This window comes from Cyclopterus lumpus, chromosome 14, assembly GCF_009769545.1.
Source record: "Cyclopterus lumpus isolate fCycLum1 chromosome 14, fCycLum1.pri, whole genome shotgun sequence".
Classification (NCBI taxonomy): Eukaryota; Metazoa; Chordata; class Actinopteri; order Perciformes; family Cyclopteridae; genus Cyclopterus; species Cyclopterus lumpus.
This window is the reverse complement of record NC_046979.1, coordinates 19643608-19668490: the sequence shown is the minus strand read 5'-3', so window position 1 is coordinate 19668490 and position 24883 is coordinate 19643608. Positions and strand designations below refer to the sequence as shown.

General features: G+C 45.6%; 1 protein-coding gene across 1 annotated transcript in view; it reads right to left on the bottom strand.

The window, feature by feature from the left end:
• Positions 1-24883, bottom strand: part of auts2a (activator of transcription and developmental regulator AUTS2 a) — a 280101-nt gene that overhangs the window by 32422 nt on the left and 222796 nt on the right. The window lies entirely within an intron of this gene.

Below are 24883 nucleotides of genomic sequence, written 5' to 3'. Positions count from 1 at the left end.
AGGGTGTGTGAGTCGGTGCGCAGAGAGACAGGGGCTGCGTCCGACGGAGCAAACCAATCCAACAAAGCGCACGGCCGGTTCCCCTCTGGAGAGACAGAGCCCGAGCCGAATCACACCGGAGAGCACAACTTCACACGGCCAAAGCCCGCCGTCGCCGCTGTGTGCCCGCGCTGTCTCTGACGGATCCCGGTCGTGGGCGCACAAGAGCCTCTCCCCATCCGCTGCCAAGAACCAGACACACTCCCATTCATCCAGCGACTGACTGCCAGAGTGCTGCTGCCTTCAGGGTCGGGTCCTCCCACTTCCTGATTTCCAGGCGGACTTGGATTCACCCTCAGCCGTGCTCCTTCAGAAGACACACACACGCGTGTGTTTTGGGGGAAGCGGGCAGCTCGACAGCAGAGGCGCACATCCGCGCTTTTACCTTTTGCGTAAATGGCGCGCAAAAGGAGAGGCGGCTGCGCACCAGAACTAGATAAGGAGGCGGCGAGCAAGAGAGAGAGAGAGAGAAGAGAAAGGAAGGAAGGAGGGAGGGAGGGAGGGGGAGAGGAGAGCGGAGGCAGAAAGATATTCTTTCTCTCACTGTACTGAGTGAGATGATGTCAGCCCCTAATGAATTCCCCAGTTGGGTGCTGCTACCGTGAGGGGAGGAAAAACAAAACGCTCCTTTATGAGCAGCATGCACCTCCTTGGAGCCCACAGGCTGGTCTTCCTGTTGGACCGACTCCCACTCCACTGTCCTGATGGGAGGTCAGCTGGTAATAGAACAGCGTTGGGTCATTCAGCCTTCATTTTGAGCTCTCCCCGGCCCACCCTGACGGACCAAAAACCTAACAAGCTTCCTTCACTGACACTGCAGACATAAATCACGACTACCACGTTTATAATTTTGTTAACCAAAGCCCTGGAGGGATTTTTCTTAAGCCTGCCCACCCAGGGTCACAAAAAAAAGCCAAGACTTGCTGGAGCTGGCAGAGCTCAGCGTCTTGCTCCAAGGGACCACCTCCTAGTCGCTTCCCAGTATTGATGCCATAGAGCGTGTATTTAAAAAAGGATCACAGAGATTTAAGATGAGACACTATCCTGTTAGGATTCACACTGCAGGCCTGAAAGTAACATTTGCCCGAGAAGCAACTCATCCTTCTTCGCCTCGGTTCATCTCACTGGGCGAATCCTGATCCAATGCCGAACATTACTGAAGAAATCCACTCGATAGCGCAGACCCTGAGCGTTCTATAGCCTGTCTAATGAGCATTAACCCCACTGGCTGGGAGGTCAATGTGTGTACAATAGAGTCACACTGCAAAGTCTCTCGTTGCCAGTTCAGCCCAAGCAACCACAGAGCAGAAAACAGACTTAGCTCATAGCTGAGATGCTAATCCGTCGCTCGGTAACGGAGAGACCGAGGGTGCGCTGGCTGGCTTGGACCGGCCATACAAACATGAAGTCATGGGAAATGGGATCTACAGTTGCCTGAGATTCAGGTAGGCAAAACAAATCCACACAGCCCTTTTCTCCAAACTGCAGTCAGATGTTCGGGCTGGTTAAACAGAGTTTACATTTAGCAGAAAAGAGTTTATCCATATCAAGTTACAATGGGCTTGGCAGAGACACACAGGTTTAAAAAAAAAACACACACAAAAAAACAGTGAAGTACCATCAGGGGGTGTGAGGGATTTTATCTCAGGTGGCCGCTTTAAGTCCAGCCACTTGGTTCAGGTACAGAGGACAAAGGCTGTGGTCTCAAAAGGGCCTGGGAGACACAGCAGCCTGCGTGGCCATGTGTTCATCAAGTTCCAGGTTCCCGCTATGCCCCCTTGTGCGTTTCACAGATGTATGCATGCACAGGGCATTGAGCAACTTCAACCAATGAAGTAATTAAGCCTCTGACTTACTGCTGCTCATAGGCTGTGGGAAAACATTTTTGATACTGCTCGACAGCGACATGCAAACGCAAATGCAGTAAATCACGTCTAAAATTAGTTGCAAATGTACTAACTGTAGTTACATGTAATTATATCACAGGGATTCTTGTGTTTCAAGCGGTTATTGCGATGAAGCATCAAGAGCGCATCGTGGTTTGGCTTCAAAAGGATGACATGGCCGGCTTCAAGATATGTATTTATATGTCTGCAATCGGCAGAAAATGGCTCCCAGTCGTTTTTTTTTCACGGGCCTGTGCACGAGCAGCCGTGTTCTCCATTTTAAATGCCCATTATCAGATTTGAGAGCGACCACAAGACTGTGATTACAGCCACGCTGCCAAACAATCGCCGTCCGGATCTCTCACTGCACATTATTTTTAATTCAAATGAAACGACAGCGGAGATGAGCGCACATAAAAAATGAGAACCCTGCACAGTTTCATGTGGGAAAAAAAAGCATTGCCTGTGGGAGAGCATGAAGCACTGAGATCAAACACAATGTCTCTATGTATGCTATGTATCTCAGTAATTGCTGTCTGGGCACGCAAGTTCTGTCTATAGACCATCAGCTTCACACTGACATTTTGTCATCTTTTATTCCTTTTTTTGGGATGCTGATTCTCCACTTCAAAGAAACCAGAGGCCTGTTTCCCCCCCAACCATGGTTTAATTTGACAGGAACTCCTAGATTACAATCCCAGGGGACCGACTCGCCTTTATGAGCCTTCCTGCCATTATGCCAAATCTGCCCTTGTTTAAAATATTACAGATACGTGTAACATGAGTACTGGCAATGTAATATGTTAAAAGCTTTTATTACGTTTGCCTGTTGACTCAGGGGCTGCCTTTGCTTTCCAAGGACTGGAAAAAAAAGATCTCATGATTCAAAGTGTAGGAATGGATGCAGAGGCCAGGAGATGGAAAGAAACTTTTCTCGATGACCTTGAACAGAGTCGTCATGAGTGGTGAACAGCAGTCATCTCAGCTGGGCGGAGTATTTCAGAGACATCTTTGTGAGAACCAAAGTCTGTCAGACATTTTCAGACAAGCTGACAAAAAAAACACAATTTCCCATATTGGCTTGGTGAACATATTAGGAATTTACAGCTACATGCAAAGCCAAATACCAGATACATCATTTACGTAACACCTTAAAGACTTAGTTATAATCTAGTTATATAATGGCCACTTGGCGATACATATTTGATCAACATGGCCTTTACACATGGATGAAAAAGTAAATCTCTGCTCTCGCAGACAGCTGCGGACCAAATGTGCACTTTGGATGTCGTTCCATTCATACTACAACTGAGAGACGTTGCATACGTGCACATTTCCTGATCCACACTTCGTTGGTGATGCACCATAATGTTGTTTGCCAGGAGTTCAACACCATTTGGCTTTCTTTGTATTCCTTGCAAGACAAATGTGGGTAACGACCTTTGTCATCTTATTGTGGACACCAACTCGAAATGCAACCGCCACCAGCTGGACTGGAGTGTGGCCTTAAAACATAACGACAGGCAGTGAAGGTTTCATTGTGTTCCAGTGGCTATTTACACACGATAATCTCACCATTGGAATTAACAAGATAATGCTTGATCAAAAAACACATCGTTCAAAGAAAATAATACCTTTTTTACATGGATTAGCAAAAGAAACAAAATCCATTCTCTTCAGATTAGGGGGCCGGGATTATCACACCCTCCGTGTTGCTTAAGATCTGAAATGTCCAAATGTTGCAATCTAAGAACTGTGAAATTTTTTTCTAATTGCACACACACATAAACCCACACACTTGGAAACACCACCATCTCCTTTTCTCCCAGCCTTTCGAGGGCGGAGTGAGGATGTTTTTTTAAAAATTAATTGTATTTCTTTATTCGTTTTTTTTTTTACAGTCATTACATCCGACCTTATCTCTCCGAGCCTGCACTGGGTTGTCAATGACAACTGGCTCTAATCTCTACCCCCTCCCGACAAGCAGCACTGACAGGCCCTTTCTTCCCAATTCCTCAGACACGTAGCCAGACATAAATTAATCTGTCACTCATTGCTAGTATTAATGTGGGGATGACACACGGCTGTGCATGCAAACAGGCACAAAGACAAATGTACCCAGTATTAAAAACCTTTACACAAACTGGGACACCATGGCATGCCAAAAGTGGAAAAAGCCTTTGGAAGAGCTGACAGTCTTTTCTCTTAAACTGCATCAATCAAATATCCTGACAAAGAATGAGAGATTTAAGGATCAGCATTGCCACAGACATGCTTTTCAATATTTAACCTGTAGATGACAATGCCAAAAATTAATCTCTACTTTGTATATCTTTGCCCACTTATTTCAAACAGGGTTTTGCACACAGGATGCGGTTGGCATAGAGTGCTGCAGAGATGCCTGTTTTTTGTAGAAAGTTAGCATTGCACTGGTTCCCTCAACAAGAAGCCAATGGGCTTTTCCCCTTGAATTTGGATTAGTGCGCAAAATAAGCTCTGTGGCAAACAAACGTGTAGGAACATTTATGATCTTTGAAGCGTGAATGTAATCAAAGTTAAAAGTAAAAAAAAACGTTAGGCTATAAACAAACTACACCACGGTCACATGAGCGCGAGTGTACACACCAAGTGTGTGAAGGTGGACAAGACGGTGTTCTGTGGTCTCATTTAGCCACTTCAAAATTCACGCGTGGGGTATTTACTGACATATTTTGTATCTTGCTGAAAACATTGAAACCCACTTGCTTTAATCACCTTATTTCAGGCAACTTCACAAAAAGTCAAAAAAATCGACGACTTTGAGACGGGGGATTTTTTGACTACCTGCAGCACTCCATTCTGGGAACATTTAGGAAGATTGACGGACACAGGGCTGGAAGCGCTTATCTGATCCCATGACGATAACTCAAAAAGCAGACCCTTTATGATATAATGAAGCTTCCTAAGTCGAGAGATATGAAACTCACATCACATGCCAGCCGGAAAAAGTATTTCTTTCCGGTTGTTAAAAGCCTGGAGAGACAATGTCATCTGCTTATCTCCCTGTGGTCTCTGAAAGCAGCCCGGGGCCGTAGGAGTTCAAGTTAAATGGCCTGATCAATAGCAGACATTATCTGGATCTGGTACGCAATAATCAGATCCAGTTGACATCGCGGGGCGCAGAAATAACTGGCCTGTCAGCGGGAACAAACCTACGTCACTGGCCATCAGTCTAATGTCGCTGCCGTGGGACTCACTGTGGAAACCAATGCAGGCAAGAAAATTGGTTTAACTGCTTCAGTTACATCCCTAATGCAACCCTCTCCATCTCACACACACGCACGTGCACACACACGTGCACGCACGCACGCACGCACGCACGCACACACGCACACACACACACACACACCACTCCTCTGCCCAGTCACAAGAGAAATGGGAGACCCTTTTGCCTAAATTACAGACATTGCTGTGGAATGTGGGCTGTGATGCCGTGGATAATTTCAGACCAGTCAATCACTCCCCTTCTCACAGAAAGGAGCATATGTGCCCAGCCTCAGAACACACTACAATAATACATGTCATTTAGCTGACGCTTTTATCCAAAGCGACTTACAATCATGTTACATTCATACACCGTAGAACAGCTATAGGGAACAATGCGGGGATAAGTGTCTTGCTCAAGGACTCAAGGACATATCAACTATGGCGGGGATTGAACCACCAACCCCCTGATTGAAAGACGGACATGCTAACCACTGACCCACACTCACTCACTCACTCACTCACTCACTCACTCACTCACTCACTCACTCACACACACAAACACACACACACACACACACACACACACACACACCGTTAACAGTTTCATTTAATGTTGGTATAATTGCAAATTCCAAAATCAAATCGTTTTAAAAGGCCCAAATCTATGTCCGTATTTAAAGTGCTGTCACTCAGTGTTTAGTGAGATTAAATAAGCAGAGGAAATGAATTGTCGCTTTTGAACCAGGCATATGACAGGAAAATCTGAATTTCAATGTGCTGTATTTTTGGGTTTGCGATCCTCACTTTCATCTCTGCGTCACGACAGTGTCCATGTAAACAAGACTCCGTGCTGCTTGTCATACAAATCCATTGATAGGCTTATTTAGTATAACCTCATCAAGCCCGTCGTGGCATTTGATCTCGATGACAAAAAAACACAAGGATTATCAGCTGCTTTTAATTTGACCCCAATTTTCTCTCAGAAGCATTACAGTGGAGCCATATCCCAGACAGACAAAACATTCTTAACAGATAACCCGCTGCATGACGAACCCCCAGCTTTAATTTTTCTTCCTAATCTGCATGTCTTTATATTTGTGGAGACCCAGCAGACATCTACAACCAAAGCACCGTAGCGCTGGAACCCCCCAGCGAGGCCTCGACTTAATACTAAGCAAGAGCCACTGTGCTGGCAGGGATAATACTTTCCCTTTTTGTTTCTTTCTTCTCAGTGGCGTGATGGGAGCCAGGAGACAAGGGGAGGCAGGGAGATAAAGAAGGAGGAACTGGAGAGGAAGAGAGCGGGACAGAAAGACCAAACAGGACGAGATGTGGAGAGACAGACAAGACGGAGAGGGGCAAGGAGCCAAACAGGGAGGCAGTGGGGATGAAAAGGAGGGGAGAGAACCAGCCTGCTGTGTTATTTAAAAAGGAAGGACTCCAGGAAAGCACTGAGGAAATCACCACTAAGGCGTTGTATTAAAACCTGTCTGACCCTCTGCAGACCCCCCGAGTGATTTGCCCGGCTGGAGGAGTATGGTCGGAGGGATTAGGCATCTGAAACGCTCCGTCAAGACCATTCTGTCAGGCACCGCCGGAGACAGCCCCAGTCATCCACCCGCACCCCCCGCACTCCACTCAAACAAGCCTCTCCAAGGCTCTCGCTCTGCTCAACAGCTCCGGAGTGGGGCCTGATGATAGGCTCTCTGGGGGAACACCAGATTGGCCACGGACATCAAAAGCCAGCAGGGTGACAGACAGCAGGGAGGTCTCTGCCCGCCCTCCCCCAGCCTTCCCTTTTTCTCCCTCCCCCTTTCTGTCGCTGTCCTTCTCTCTCCCTCCATCTCATCCCAGAACCCCGCTGGCCATTGAGGGGTTTCTAATTGCATTTTGCAGGACCTGAGCTAAATAAGGTCGTTGTTCTGTCTACAGTGGCCTCCCTACTGGGGGGGGAGGAGGAGAAGGACGGGAGGGAGAGAAATGGGCAGTTTAGGCCCCTTTGAGACCAAAAAACACACAAGGGGAACACGAGAGCTGATCTGCTGATTGTTTGTTGGCTGACAGGTGATCCGTGCTGTGTCCCCTGAAGAGGTCCTCAATAGATGAAAAAAAAAACTGAATTCCAGGAGCCTTTCATACTTTGAGTAGGTGATAGTGGGGGCCTCATGCTTGTGGTCGGAGAAGGTTGTGTGTGTGAGCACATATGTCACGGGGATCTGAGCGTTTTAACATGTCGGAGACAGCGCTGGGAAATCCTCCCTGAACTTGTCTCCTCTCTGCTGCGCATCTCCCCCTCCGTGCAACACGAGGACGCACAGAAAGACTGAATGTGCACGTCCATGGATACGGGAGTGATTTCATCTGTGAATCCCCTCCACCTTCCCCTGGCGTAGTCCGTACAGCCGATAAGTGAACTGATGGTTTGTGACCCACATGTGAAGCTGGTTGAGGGCCAGAGACTGGGGCCACGGCGGCGCCGCAGGGGGTCTGTCTGTTGACAAGAACGGGAGGCCTCTTCTGCTTTGAAGCCCTGTATATTTAAATATTTCATGACCCTCATCTCAAGCCCCTTTTATCAGATGTGCGCTCTGGCTTGTGGCTGCCTTTCATTAATAGCACAGCGAGAGGAGTTAGTGTCGATCTAATGCCCCCATCAGCGTGGCAGATCTGAGGGAGCCTCTCCCGTACCCAGGCCCCTTTGGCACTTCCATATCTGGAAGACAATCTCGTTAAACGCTAGTAACAATTACACCAATTACAGATAAGCCTAAGTGTGTCAAAGCCACAACACAATGTTTACAATGATTAGCATGCGGCGTTATCAGCAGGGATAGCAATCAACGCCAGTGCCTGGTGCTTCACAAGATCACAGGGCTCTTTATCCGTCACCATCGATACAAGTTCAGCGGCTGAAGGCAGACCTGAGCGTAGCTGTCATGGTTGGCACTCGATCATGCCGCCGCTACCCAGCACCGGTTAACGCAAACCAGGTTTGACGTAAGACTTTACAAGATGACACAGGAACAGAAACAATGGTATCAAAAGGAAGAACATCACAGCTTGCCACACCCTTATTTCTGTTCATTATCGTCAAAGGCGTCACAAAGACGCACTCTTCGGATCTCGCTGAAGCACTCGGGACTCCGCTCTCGCAGTAAACCATCCCGGTTGTCAGAGCAGCGCTTGTGAACGATGTGGAGCAGTGGAGCGGAGCGCAGTGTGGCCAGTAGATTTCCACGAGGGCGCGTGGGCACCAGTTTGTATCTCCGGGGCTGGTGACCATGACATAAGGCCTCGCTTGTCTGCTTGTAATAGAGAAGCCTTTGAGAGCGGCCTGCCTCTGCCCGCGGGACACATTCCACGTTTTCCTCCACAAACTCTGCGCCGCCGCGAGGCTCCGGGTCCTAAATGTGCACATTGTGAGGTGGCCCTGCTGGCCGCCTGATAACTGCACATTCACCATGGGGTTATTTGAGTGGACCCAGGCTCCCAGGGTAGAGTGTGTGTGTGTGTGTGATTGAGTTTAGTTTTGCTGTTAAATTGATACCAGCAGAGGCATGAAGTACTGACAGTGTGCACAGGGCCATCACTGCAAAGGGCCACCCAGTCAACGCTAAGCCCAATCATCAGGGCCTGTCTCTGCTGGGGCTTATCATGTACTGTGTTTACCAACACCAAGCTTCAGCGAGATGATCTGGGGCGGCTTGCTGTCTGTCGAGCTTTCTCTCTCGCCGTCACACACGCACAAACACCCACCGCCAGTAAGAGGATTTTCGCACTGGCAACAGGCTGGGTTGCTTATCCAGAGAAAAGGCTGCAACGCCACACACACAGCTGACCTCTCCTTCCTCACATGCCTGAGTACATAGGTCAAAACCCATGTGTACACACACACACACACACACACACACACACACACACACACACACACACACACACACACTTCCCTGAAGGAAACAGCGGTTTGGCCTTTGCTGTTTTTTATTCAGTTTGATGAAGGGTTGAAACAATACGGTGGAAACACACCGTGGACTGACAAACCGTTTTACTGGGCATCGACCCTGCCGTTTTTACGATGTCTTGTTATTGCGTCTCTATGAAAGCCTGTTTGAAAATAAGGTTTTCTGAATGGAGTTGTGAGTAGGGGCAGCCCTGGCTGTGCTTCCCTCCTCTGTCTACTGATTAATCTCTGGTGGCCAAATTGTTCCAAAATAACAATGGACGGTTGATCGTCTGGCCCCGAGGACGTCATTCGGTGTGGGTTCACTGACTCTCTGACCAGGGATATTAGAGGAGCGTCTTTTAGTCATGCTCGATGGAGTCCAGGCTCTGACTCCACTAAGGCCTCTGGTCTGCAAGGGGCTCTAACGGGGCCAGAGAGGCCTGCAAACACCTGTCATCCACTAAGACTTTGGGCACAATAGCACCTGACACTGCCGATGACTTCACACACGGAGGGGCTCACAGACACATGACATGCCAACCGGCATGTTTTTCTATTTGGAGCCATACGCTGGTGATCTGCATGTACGTAGCGGTGGAAATTTACACAACCGACATGTGTGATTCTCAATTAATCACACCATCGAACACACACACACACACACACGCACACACACACACACCGTCACTGCCTGCGGGAGGTGTCCTCCCGAGACCCCTGAGGTGACAGATGTGTCAAAACAACATATTGGTTTCGCTCATCTTTGCTGTGGTGTTGCTTTGTGTTTTTTTTTTACCCCAAAAAACATTGGATGTGATTTGCTCTGCATATTGCTGATGCATTTTTCACGGGTTACTCTGAAAACACCATGTACCTCGACATTAAGAATACATGTAGCCCTCCCAGGATTAAAAGCGCATGTTAAATTGAAGGCTACACTTGGCGTGGGCATGAAAAATTTAGTGGCTTCTTATATTAACCAGGTTGAGGGCTGCACACAGCATTTAGAGAGACGAAATGGAATCTTTTAGCATTACTAATTCATCCACAGGAAGACTGTGGTTTAGACGTTGTGCACGATTCAACGCTACAACGCTGAATACAAACATTAGCCGGCTTGCAGTTGAAGCTGTGCAGCGTCTGGTGAAAAGTAAAAATACCAGGTGGATGTCTATCAGCAGGGATTGTTAAACGTAACCTACTTTCAGTTCTCTTTCATTTCAGTTAAGCTCTGCGTCTTCGGTTCCCTTAGACAAGCTGTGAACTGTCCTTCAACCCGCATTGCACAAATTCACATACTGTCCATACTTTTTTATACTTGGCTGACGGAAGAAGAAAAACGCTCATAATCTACCACCAACATCTGTGATCTCTTCTAATCTGATTTGAACCGCAGCAGGGCGAGGCCTTTTGTGAGGCCTGGTTAAAAATGAATGAGGGAGCTGTTGGCCTCTGGGAAAACGCAGACGATTGGCCCCGATTCCAAAAACGTCCTCTGATGTTCCCTCTCAACACATGGAGGAAGCGATGGGAGAGAGCAGATAAAAAAGTGCAGGATGAACACCCGGGTAGTGGACCGTGGCCCCACTTAAACATAATGATGGATGCTAATGATGCCCATAATTACCGTTTCTAAAATGGTGATAATTACAATTCTTTTATAGCTCTTTATCCGAGGCCAATCTTGATAATGATTGTCGACGTGATAAACAGAGATTGCCCGTGTTTGACCTTTGAAAGCAGCGACATAACAAATGAAGCACTGCAGGATGAGACCAGCGGCTTACTTTAGATGACTTGTACCAATTACTCCGAATGGTGAGAAAAGTTATTCACAGACGCTTGTATATAACCTCATATTATAATACAATAGGAATGATAGAACACCTATGTTAGACAATCTACATTAAGTGATTTTATGGCCACTTTGGAGCACCTTATCTACAAGACCAGAAAAAAACTAACGCATGTGAATCAATCCCTGGCCTGATATCCAGGTCCACTCTCTCCCTCCATCCAGCCCAGCGCTGTAATGTTGGCCTGGCTCCCCTGTCACATGGCATAGATTATCCCTGTGTTACACCAAATGCCTGATAATGCAATCAAGCAGCTTTGAAGCCTGGTGAGTCTCCAGTGCCTGCTGTAATGAGGGGAAAATGAAACCGCTCCCTCAGTGTCTGAGTAACCCCCCTGATGAGACCTTCATCAGAGACGGACGGAGAGAGGGGGAGAGAGGGAGCGAGAGCAAGGCAGGGAGAGAGAGAGAGAGGGAGAGGGAGAGGGAGAGAGAGAGAGGAAGAGAGAGAGAGAGCATTTTGAGTATTTCAGCCATGAGCAAAACAGGCTGAGGGGGGCAGACCACCACGTTTGGACTTGTGTTACCACCTATGGGTAATTGCGAACAAGTCCACCTGGAACCGTATAAATCCAGCTGGGATATTGTGGACATTTGGGGATTTTCTGCCATTACTGGGACAGAAAGTCTGCAGTCAGATACAGCTTAATATGTCCTTGTTCATAAGAACTAGGCATTTCAAATATAACGCAAGCTTTTAAAAGCGGTGCTTCTACTGTATGCGCTTATTATGTGATACTATATGATCAGTTTGTTACCCACAGGTAACCTACTGTTAGTGTTTTCTACATATGCAAGGCAGTGGTGGCTAATCAATCGGGAGCCACAGAGCTCGTAGAAACCATATCATAAGGACTCTATAGCACTGGGAGATTGTAGCGCATTTTTGTAACATGCACAGCGTGTGTCCATTTGAGTGCCGCCGCCACCGCGTCTTCACGTGCTCGTGTTACTCAGATAGAGATGGAGGTGACTGCTGCCATCTGCCTTCTGCCTGCAGCTTAGAAAATGCCAGCTGCAGTCTTCACCACTGATCCTCAGACAGATCTGTGCATTCACCATCTCGACTTCTGTTGCCTCCATCACTCCAACTGTGGCTCAGTGGCGAGCAGGGTCGTCCTTCAATCAGAGGATCGGCAGTTTGATCCCCGGCTCCGCTAGCCCACGTCGATGTGTCCTTGGTCAAGAAACTTAACCCCAAATTTGCTCCTGTAGCTGTGCCTACGGTGTGTGAACATGTGCGAATGTTAGTTAGTCCTGATGGGCAGGTGGCTCCTTTTATCAGTGTATGAATGGGTGAATGATGTCATGTAGTGTTAAAGCGCTTTGAATGGTCGGCAGACCAAAAAGCACTCTACAAGTACAGGTCCATTTACCATTTACTCCAGCTCTCCAACTCCTTAATGCAACATCCACCTGCAGTGGCTACAAGCCCCGTCCTTCCAAGAGAATACGGACTTTAGTACATTGACTACTCTCACTCTGCAATTGACCTGGTCTTTCATTTGAACCACTCTGGAAAAATAAATATACGCATTATGAGCAGAGATGGGAACAGTAGATTCTACAACGAAGACCGCCTGGGATTTGAGAATTTACAATTCCTACTTGGATATATACAATGCAATGAGAAATAACCACATTTAAATGAAATGTGTTCAGCATACAGGGTGGACGGATCTATTTGCAGAAACGGAATATACTATTGAGTATGTCCTCCGTGTATAAATACCTGAAAGTAAGAGTTGTGTTTTGGTTACCTTAGACTAAGCTGTATATATCCATATATATACAGTATATATATACACAGTATATACACAGTATATATATATATATATATATATATATATATATATATATATATAGCCATCCCTTTGTGTATAGTGCGTGTGTGTGTGTGTGTGTGTGTGTGTTTAAATACAAATGTATTTGACAGTGTACTTTTGAGTATTGCTACTGTATGTATGACAGTGTAGCACTCAGATATATTTGTGTGAGTCTGAATGTTAGCATGCTTACTGAGTGACTGAGTAGAAACACTTCACTCTGCTGTCACACTCACAATGAGACACAGTGATGGAAGTGAAGCAGAAAGCGAAGCCATTTCTTTCCACAAAGAAATGGCTGGTCTGCAATGTGATGAGATAACACTGAACAATCATTCTTTCATTTCATTCACCGCAGAACCAGCCATCACAGACACGTCGAGCCTGCATTATATTCTAAAGTGTTCCGGCTACTGTGTATATCCCGTTTATATAGTGGGTACACAATCGATTATATGAAGCCTGTAGCTGCGGATATCCCACTTCTCAGCAGTGATAGTTATCAATGTTGCTAATATAACCACACACACATACACGCACACACATACACACACACACACATGCTTTAATAAGAACCAGGTAGCGCCAACAGCTGTGACCCTCCGCTCTTCTTTTTCTTCGACTGATGATTCATGACTGCTGATCGATGGAAGCTCCCGTGTCACTTCTCTTAACTGTTAACTGGGGATCATTTTGCTGACACCTGACAGGAGGCGGCCCCCGGGGAGGAGGAAATTGGACGTGGAGGAGCATGAAGGATGCTGGCTGCCTCCCACATGAAAAGACAAGAACAAAGCTGGCAGTGTGCCCCCAACTAAATCAAATGTTTGACCTCAAACTCCCGGTGAATACAGCGCGAACGGCCACAGACTCATAATAGTTGCTACGAGTGAATGTAATCGAGGAGCCTTACAACTCCTGCCGTGGGGGAAATGAGGCGGGAATTACAAAAATGTGTAATATCATAATGCGAGGAGAAAATTAGTCATGTAGAGTTAAAGGTGCTACATTCAAAGTTCTGAGTATATATCTGAATGTGTGAGATTGCCTCCACACGATTCACAACATGGCAACTGCTGAGCCAGCGCTAACAGTGCTAACAGTGCTAACAGTTGTGACATGAGGGGGAACCGGAGGGTGGGTAGTATCCTTCCCTGGCCAGGCTGTGGGCCTGATGATGCTGTATGAGCGCAGTGAAGAGCCAGTGGGGCACACACGCTGAGGTTTAATACAAAAAAGAAAATTCATAACCACATTTCCTTGACGTCGATGTAAAATGTCATGAGGTGAGATGTGAAGGAGAATTCATAGGAAACTATTAAACGTGTTATAAACGGACAAATGTGGGCGTTGTGTTGCATTAAATTTGGCTGCCGCAAAGAATTGTAGGACGGCATTACCTTCTTTCCTTTGGTAGAGGACGGTGCAGAGGACCTTAGTACTGTGTTTTTTCTAATGCAGGACTTGTTGACTTGCCAAACTCAGGTGTAACTAATAACATCAATAACATAACGGCTGTGTCCCATTTAGTTATACCAGTTCCAGTTCTGTGATTGTGCATCCTGGGTGTAGTTATGCCTGTAGTTTCCTCTTGTAACGAGTCTGGCAGTAAATAAAAGGCCCACGTGCGTTCCTTCTAGTCGACTTACTTGCACTTACACTAAAATCATCACACTAACCTTCCTTATGATTACATTGTACAGCATCAGGGCGTTTAGTGATTAGATTTTATTTCTATTCCTCGTTGTGATTTTATAGACTCATACTGCCGTACAGCTTTCCGCAGTGTTTCTGCTGGTTTCACATTCAGTTATGTAAATCAGTTTTCTGAGCTTGTCATCTTGATTTTATTGTTCCTTTGTTTGTTTTCTGCTTCGTTTTGTTTTGTTTTGGGATGAAATGTTCTTCATATTTCCCACAGGATGAACTCATCTGCACAAATTAACAAGTTGCACAGCTTCTGAGGGGTTTTTCCCTCACCATATTTTTTTATTACATTGTTTTTGTATGTTGATTCTATGTTTTATCACTGCAAATAAACTAAAAGGAATTGAATGAAATTAATGTGCTGCAAACAGAAACTGTGTATAGATGATGTACTTCAAACGCATTTAATGAGCAGGTCTAGAGACAAGCATGACTATAGAAATTGTTTTTAAATAATTCTACATGAATTATTTAAAAAACAAGCAGAGTGGGCGAACAGGAGTAACACATATAACCTCTACACTACCAGTACAGGGCCCATATTACAAATGCATGCAATTACCATAGCTTCATTATACTGTGCACACCTTACATTAAACGGAAACACCCCCTTAATTAAGAATGTCATTTCCATGGCCTCAATCAATATTTGTTAACATTAGCTACTCTCTCCTAAAGCCACATATCAGAGAAGCAGTGATGTCATCAAGTATAAAGTCTGGAGCTTCATAGACAATAAACTGGAGACTGATTTATTCTTATAAACTGTAGTGGTCTCAGTTGTGAAACAGAAAATGTCCCATACACTGAGAACATTCCCCTGTCGTCTATAACGTCTCTCACAACCCGTTGTCTATGGAGCACTTTACACTTAATACTTGATGACATCACACATTTTTGTTTTACTCTGAAATAGTAGTGTTTGGATTTGGGAGAGAGGTGCTCGTGTTTTGCCTGTCTTTTAACCACAGGAGTTACATGGGCCTAGTGCCCGCAACATACTGTAGCTGCAGTAGAGCCTTTAAAACGGTCTGGTCTGCTCACATTCTGTCTTTGATGCTGAGGTTAGGTGAATTCAATACAACACACTGAGCAGACCTTGAACAGCTTCGTGAGACAATGGTTTTAATAGCTTCGATCACCACAGAAGTCCTGAAGAGCGCCAGTGTGAACACCATTGAGCACCACTCTACTGCACCGCTCTGTACTTTTGGGCCAGAGCTGGTATCAGCCAGAAAAGAAAGAACGAGCAAACAAACTACAGCCCATACAAGGGCTAGGTGTGGAAAACAAGAAGAAGCACCACTCCAGGTCCCTTTACTTCAGACGGACACAATTAAGTTTCCATTTAGACGGTCTCCATGCTCTTGGCTGGACTATATTTTAGCTGCACATCTATATCGCAGAGTACAGAAAAGCCTGCTGGGTATAAATAGAACTCATGAAGGGAAAAAGCACAAAATTAAAAGTTAGAATCCCTGTTAGTAATATAGAGGAAAGTGTAGCTCTGCATCGTTTTGCAGACAGGAGTTGGGGCCAGGGGGAGGTGCCGAGTTGTGAGTCGCATGTTGTTAGGGCTTGAAATAATGACGACGAAATCTCTGAGCAGAAATGATTTGATTAGTGCTTTCAGGTCTAAAAAGGGACCTGGATGCGTACCAAATGACTGTGGAGAGGGAAGGTGCGACAGAGCTCTTAATTGCTGGAACTGCACCTAGAGACTTGATGATTTGTGACATCTTATCCGGTGCTCTGCGCTAACACTAATAACTGTTAATTAACTGTAGCAAGGATGCCAGAGAGGAGGAAGCAAGGGAGGGGATGCACACACACACACACACACACACACACACACACACACACACACACACACACACACACACACACACACACACACTCTCTTCTCTAGATTAAAGGAAAAAGCATCTCCAGGGATGTATACGAGATGGAGCGAAGATGTTGTGGAGGTCAGGGTGCTTGCTGTTCTGTAATGCTAATGGGCACAGTGGAGCCACAGTGCTATCAAACGAGAGGAATAACAGCCGTGCCGTTATTGTTACCGAATTGATCCGACTGTGTAAATCTGTTAGCCCTAATTGGTCCACGAAGACGGAAAACAAAGTCAATGTTCCGTTCCAGGGCCGGCTTCAATTTCCAAAACAGATGTTCACAGATGTCGTTTTTGTCATCAGAAGCGTCGGCAATCAACTCCTCCGTGCGGTGGCGGGGGGAACGCACGTGTTCAGCGCTATCGCCGTTAAAGGCAAAGTGCCTGGTGTGGCCTCCCTCTCTCCCCTCTGCGTGACAGCTTTGGAGCCGCCCTCCACCGGAAACCAAACGCACGACCCTGTGTAATATTGCCTTCTAAAGCCGTGCCATTTTCACGGTGATTAATGATGAATCACACAGGGGCCTCGTGAAATTGAGGACTTGATGGAGCATTCTTGTGTTTATGCATCAACACAAATCCATTAGTTGACACGCTTATGAATGGCTAACGATGTCGCCAACAGACAACCAAGTAGTTGTATAGTGTGGCAGCGAGGGGGTCGGGTTCCCCACAGCATGCATGCAGAATCAGACACAACTTTCTGCTGGTTGTAATGGTATGAGATTCATATTATTAATATTATTGGTATTACACTGACCCTGAAAGGAATGACAACAGAAGAACAATAAACAGAATTATGAACTGGATGAAAGATAGCAATAATGATATGATCTATAACTGAAGCATGTATGCGTGTTACTACTTAATGAAAAATAACTTCAGCTGTGGCCTTTTAAAAATAATATTATATGACTATTTACAACTAACACATAATGTAGCTGCCAGACTGCTTCATATAAACAGCTAATGCTAATGCTAATAGTGCTAACCACTGTTCACAACCGCTTACATTTCTTTCATTCTAACTTTAAGGCCCTTAAGGGTTATTAAGAGCGGCACAACTATATTGCCGGACAGTGAAGACAAAATATGGATGTGCCATAAATTATCTACAATAGGTCTTTAAACAAAAATTAATCTTTCAAGTCCTGATCTAGAGTTCTGCCCTGAATCCAAAACTAGCCTACGTTATATTTTTGCTTTATTTCATCCATAACTGACGGTTAGCTTTTGAGTCTCTTTCCCTTCTTCCACTGGCCTTTGCATATCTTCTTATGACATGCATGGATGGAGACAACTGGCACGGTCAGAGATAAACGAAAATAATTTCTTATGAACTATACGACCCTGGCCCAAGCCAGAAGCTGAACACAGTGCCAACCAGAAGCACGTTGTGTAACTTACTGTATCTTGAACATTTGCTCTTCCAACTTCAGTGTCTTTTTAAATGTGTATTCTTGTGTTACGCTTTGGGTCAAAAGGGGTTACTGATATTAAATCAAACTAAATGTACATGGAGGCTTTTAAAAATATGCTGCTGATGTAAAAAGAAATTAGAAAAATTGATCTCTACTTTTCCTTTTTTTTTGCAATTTCTTTTGCCACAGTTGTACACACCCACAGTATAATGACTGAAACGGCATAGCAAAGTGTATTGACTGTTAAGTGTCAAGTTCTTCGGGAGTGATGTTGAAGGCTGATTCTCTATTTCCTTCCCAATCCAAACAGCTGTCATGTTTCATGAATCCAGCAATGCCCGCCTCGCCTGGAGAGCCGGAGCTGTCTTGACAAACAAACACGTCTCCACTGTTATTACCGCGTTTCCATCCCTCCTCCAGTGCTTGCTGCTCCGGTGACAGCGACACAAAGAGACACGAGGAGCGTGGCCCTGGAGTAGATAAACCAAGAACGCCATCGCGTGTCACTCCTGCTTGGACTGATGCACTGGCTCGAAATTTAGGGAGTTTGAGGGATGGCTGCGAGGCACCAACACGCGTGCATATGCACGAATACCCACGTAAACACACACACTTAAACACACACACACACACACACACACACATACACATCTCCGGTAAAAGCTTTTCATTTGTCTCTGACATGCCTCGGTCGAGCCATCGCCTTCAGATGTCTTGGGTTAAATAACTAGGGCGAACAAGGTTACGCATTCTGATGGGCACATCCACATTTTCAATTGAGCCCTCTACAGTCTATTAAGCTCCAGGATATAGTGCGGCCTGGAGAGACGGAGAACGCCGCGAGAAAGGAAATGGAGCAGGCAGACTGACAAGCTGGCGAGTCGCTCATTGTTATTTTGCCGGGGCCTCGGTGTGCGCTTGTCACCGCACAAAGCCTCAACGAAGGACGCAGAAGATCACGCCGCTGTCTGCTAATCAGAAGAGGGCACACTGCATGTTTTGTTTGGTTCTGTGGTACCTCACTTCTATCGCACATCAAGGCAAGGCCCCGGAGCGCTGTTGGAGCTACGCAGGTGGGCAGCAATTCTGCTTCCCACATTTCAATTTGACAACACTAGCGCTCCAGGGCCTTCAAAATGTGCGAAGGACTGTCAGTGTTTCACTAACAATAGCAGATAAGCCATGTGATGAATGGAAACGTGCCTATATTCAGAGCTCAGGGTCCTTTAAAGATTAAGAGCTAAGAAAAAACAAAACTTTTCCAAAGAAAACACTGCACATGGCAGTTGTGTTTACCCAAAATCTAATTTCCTTGAAACAGGACTATGACAGGCCTTTCTACTGAAGTGTGATCTGGAGTGTTTGTACACAGTGTTGAACAACTTGCTGGCATGTGTCCCTTTCATTTTGAAGATCCGGCCGATGTTATTTGACGGATGAGTGGCGCCGCTACGCAGCCGGTCTGAAAACCAAGGAGCTCAAGAGAGACGGGGAGATTATTCCTTACAAAGCCAATTAAAGAACATTTAATGGAGCTAAATCTACCCTCCTCTCTGTGCTTCTGATAGCGCACTCTAATGTGAAAGAGGGGTTGCCAATTTGTCTTAAAGGAGTCCATCAAAGAACTGCTGTCTAAAAAAAAAAAAGTACAAAAAACACATTCTTGACACCCTGCTGTTGTCTTGCTGTTTGTATCGAACGCCAGAGTCGTGAGAAATGTATCGATGACGGTCGAGAATCCTTTAAATTACACCTTTAACACCACAATTGTGCCAGAATGTTATATTGATCTACACAACGTTGCCTCGAGCTGTACTCCAGGAAATAAACACATTCAAAGGTCAAGGTAAGAATAACACTGCCTGCTTTTTCTCTCAGGCAAGAGTGAATGACAACTGTGACAAAACCAAAGAGAAGTGGCCAGATGTGCTCTCATTGTTCAAGAAGTGAAGGAAGTTCACGGTAAGAAATCTCAAGCGGGTCTGTGTCTGAGGGGAGGGCTCCTCCAGTCAGTCTCTCTCTCTCATCTTCCTTTCATAGCGTCAACGCTGCGTGACCTCTCTGTAAGGAGGGCGACCTTAGTCTTACTTATAGACCTGACACCCACTGACAGACGACTAACCCTTGACGGGTCAGGGCAGACGGGGCCGGGAACACCTGCTACTCAACAGAACTACAACTTCCCTAAGTGCTCAGAGGGGCTGTGGGAGCATGGATCGAGTTATTGAGGAAAGGCAGGAACGCCGGAGAGCAAAACAAAGTTGTTGTCAGTCAAAAGAAGATGAAAGCAGCAGTTTGGAAGGAAAACACAGAGATGGAAATTCCTTCACAAGGCCAGCAGGAGAAGACTGGATGGGGTCATGGGGGTCAACGGAGCATGCCAGGCACTGGTATGCTTCCAGTAGTTTGAGATCTAATCTTGTAGTATGAGTATTTACAATGGAAAAGTAACATGGGTGAAGGGACGGAATCATCTCGGTTATTTTATTTACTTCCTTAATAGCTCTCAGGAGAATCCTCTTCCTCTGGAACCAACCGACACTTGATTACCTGATGCAAGAATAAAAACTCTCACTGCAAAGGTCTCATTTAAAATTCTTCTTGATTATTACTTTATATGTGCTGTATTTTCATATATGTATGTGAGTATGTATCTGAATATGGGGTTATATGAACACATGTATAGGCTCTGTATTTGAATATGCAAACCCACCCTATAGCACTAAAAACTGTGGTAAGCCATCTCACAGGGCGATGCGGGTTGGTAGGTCACGTTTGGGTGAATGGTCCCAAAATACAAATGCTAATAAATGTTACTGTACTATTGCAATACAATATGTTAAATAAATACAATAAAATACAGCCCAAAGCTTGAAAACAGTAAAAGGATCTAAATCTCAAAATATATATAATGGTTAAGCATATGTCTTAGCCTGTTGACCGAGTGCAGCTCTTAAAGCTAGGTGAGTTCTTCAAATCCTTCTGCAGTATCTGGTCAGCCATCATTCAAGTCCATTTTTTTACCCATGTTTTTTTTTTTGGGAAAGTTTGTGCCAAAGGATACGCATAAGGATTCATCGTCCCAAGGTTGGGTACACACAAAGCTAACCAGACACAGCTAAAACTACAACCAAAATGAATAGATGCGTTACTACACCGGTACTAATCTGTGTTCCTGTTCGTATAAAACTGAACTACGAGCTTAAAATGAAAAGCCACACATTCCATGCTAACATGCCAGCTTATATCGGGCTCAGCGCAGGCACAAGTTTCTAATCTTCAAAAGCCGGTTTTATAAGTGCGTAATGAGTGAGACCACAATAGAAAAACAAACCATTTATTTTCCTCCCCCGGAGAGTAAGTGGAACCATATGGAGCAGTGCGGAGCCAGATCCCAACATCTGGGCGGCATGGGAGAATCAAAGCCAAGTGGCGCTGTGGACCCCAGTGAACCACAGCAACCTTTGCCTGCCCTGACAGAGCTTTGCTCAATGAGAAAAACACGCTGGAAACATGTTCTCCTGAGCGTCTGAGTTTCCCCTCAACGTTTTTTTCTGGATAATTGCTAATCAAAAGGGGACTGTCGGCGAAGCTCCGGGCACGGTCCACAGCGGTAATCATTAACAGCTGGGAGTTTGACTGCACTGAAAACAAAACAGCTGGGACAGAGCATGGCAAATTCCTGTGAACCCGTTCCTTTAATATTGGGTGGAGGTCGCAGACAGTGTCATCCTGGGAGGGGATTTGAATTGATGGGAGTTTGACATACCTTTAGGCCGCTACTGTGGGGTGTTAACATGAGAGTGCACAACCAAAAATAAAAACATCTATTTATTGGTTTGTTTGATTGGTGAACACTATTTAGACTCTGAGTACACAACAGAGTGAGCAATCTACTGATTAACAACACTCTAATAGCCTTTAGCTAGTCTGCATTACTCTCCAGCCAACAACAAAGAAACACTCTTATCAGACCAAGCAGGCTGAGGTTAAGAAGCTGCACCACCTGAGGGCTATGTATTTTAGCTGGGGATTTAAAGCCTTACACTAAGCCACTCTCCCTCTTGCTCTCATGCTCCAGTCCTCCCTTTCTCCCTTGGATCACATTCAGCCACCAAACAAACAGGAAGAAAATGGCTCTGGAGACAATAAAACACTTTTCTTTTTTCATTTTTTAGAAGATCAACTAGTATGTTCATTGTTATTATTGTTTGTATAACTTAGAAGCAATATCTTGCTTTGGAACAGCACAGCTGCAGAGTTTATGATCTATGATTACTGAGTGGATGGCAAGATGAGTGCACACAAAGGACAGATTTTGTGTGTATGCCCCGGAGGTGCAATCATGTATTTTAATACTCAAAGATAAGGTTGAGCACTGAGTATAGTTGTCCTCTGGGACGGACAAGGGGTGGGGCCGCCTCCCTCATGTCCAAACACATTATGCCAGAAGGGTTGTGGCCGTGCTAATTTATTCCTGAGTGGTCCTTAGGGAGAGTGTCTAGTCATAAAGACCCTGTCAGCCCCTCCCCTCAATGGGCACTGCAGTCTGCAGGCAGACCCTCTCTGGGGAGGTGGGCCTGCAGGCATATTCTACTGAGTAATAATGCCACCCTCAGCTGTCTGGGCACTTTCACAGATGAGGTTGGAACAGCAGTGTGGCATGACTTGACATATGACATAATCCATGTTGAGGTGGGGGTTTGGCTGCCCAGCTCTTTCCTTCCGGTTCCTCTTTTACCAATGCTTTGACGATGAGTGTGCAATGGCCCCGAACACGGTGTAGGCCCAAATCCTGGGAGGGAGATAGCTCCTCATTACAGCCTCACTAGGAGGGAGCTGCCGGCTTGTCAACAAGGAGCCACGGAGGAGGCAGGCTGCTTGCTCCGTACAGCCACACTAGAATAATGTCAAATGAACTGACATTCAGGCTTGGTAGCCTATGAGACACACAAGGAACCACTTTATCTTCTTCATTAAAAACCAGTTTAGAGAGCAAGTGGGGAGAAAAAGATTTCCTTAAAAGTCTCCAGAACAGACGGACCAACATTAATTGCACCATTAGGCCCCCAATAGACAATGCTGGTTTGGTTTTCCTTCACAGATGCATGTGTGCCAACACATTGCTCTTAAAAGGGCAATTATGGCACCATTTTACATCAACATAAATGTTCATTTAATGGGCAATAAACAAGGACCAGAAATTTTTCACAATTTAGGGGTGCAATTGTATAGGCGTCTGTATCTTTGAACCTGGCTAATTCTCTCTTATGGTAGAACATGGATCATTACAAGTACAGGAGCTTAACATAACCTTGATATGAAACCTGATTATTTAAAAAAATAAACACTACAAAGGAATGACAATTAACACTATTGTATTCTCTGCTGCGTCAATGAGTAAGATGTCAGTTAAAGAGAAGCAAACACCTGCACGACAACTGAGAGAACGGATTGCAAAAGCCTTTACATTACCTGTATTTCCCCTTTAGATAATCATAGATGTTTGCCTTTGGCATCCAATTAATGAGCTCTCATATGCCGACTAATTGCTCCTAATGTATCTCACAAGAGATCTACACATGCAGACACTGTTAGTCTGCAAGGCACACAACTCCATCCACTCTGTCTTGATAGATAGAAAAGTGGGGTGCTTTCATTGGGCACTCATGGGAAGTAAAGAGAAAGGAGTCCCAGAGTGCGACACACATCCTGCTAGCGTGTCCCTGTGAGAGACAACGTAGCAGCGGTCCATTTTCGCCACTGCTCTCACGTGCATAGGATCGTGTCCGATGCGGTGCGCGGAGAACGTCGGCAGCATGTGTGGGGAATGCAGTGGGATTTCTCCAGAGATCAACTGGCACAGTGGGCCCCGCAGAGCGCATCACACCCTGGGCCAGGAAACCTTTGCCTTTGATACAGAACAACGTTAATCGATGGACCTCTCTGATTGGAGCTTAGTACCCCGGTGCCTCGCCAGTAAGAACACATATCTTCCTCCTTTCATTGTTCCCCCCTTAAGCTCCATTGCAACAAGCCATGTGCAGCCCCTGAACAGAATCCCAGCGTGTGATCTGAGGGAGACTGAATCGTACTGAAAGATTAAGGAGATGTGGGCGGGAGGTATTGGGGGTAGGCCTGTAGGTCCATTGGTTGTAGGCCTGCTGGGCTCCTAAGGCCATTAGCCCAGGTCCCCAGGACACGGCGGTATTGCAGGCCCCTGCAGAGGAGAGCTCAGCTGGAGCTTCACATCTCACTGCCTCACAGCCAAGAACCTCCCCACCCCCATTAGAGAAGATACGGTTCCCATCGGCGAGTAGCACACAAACACACTCACATCCACATTCAAGTGTATGCGCCACACAGACTAATGTCATTGCCAGGAGTCATGGGGCGGCTGCAGACACACTTCAGTATCTGGGGTTGTTGTGGTTGTTTTGTCCACAGTTTCACTTTCTTTGAGAGCATTGTTTGTGATTTATAGCTAGCAGCAAAGCAGAAATATAAGTCATATTGATTTGTTTTTTACTGTCTCTGTGCGTTATAACTTTTTAACTAGTTCCATACAAAATGTATTAATACGAACTGTAAGGGACTTCGATTTTAACTCTACTGTCGCTTGTTATTGCTTGCTTTTTTCCCAAGTAACCCCACTGGCAGCCTAAACTAAAAAAGCATTTGGGGAATCATAAAAGATGCTATTATAATGGATTTTGACCACAGATTTTTTTGTATCCCTCTGTCTAAGCCAGACACTGGAGAGAATACAACAACTATGAAAACATTGCACAGATCTATTTTTTTTTTCTTTTTAGAAATGTAGTTTCACTAGATAGCCCTTCTTCAGGAAGAAAATGGCCCCTTTCCTCTTCCTCCTTTTGTCGGTCTTCCACCTCCCTCCCTCCCTGAATCCCTCCCAAGGCCATGCGCGCTCCTTTAATGAGTAGCTGGAAATGACAGCTTTAATCACCGCCTGTGGCCACGGCGAAGGGCCCGTTAATGATAGAAAAGAACAGAGGGCCATTTGCATCAATCAGTCCTAAATCACTTTTTATGATAATGCAGTAGAGAG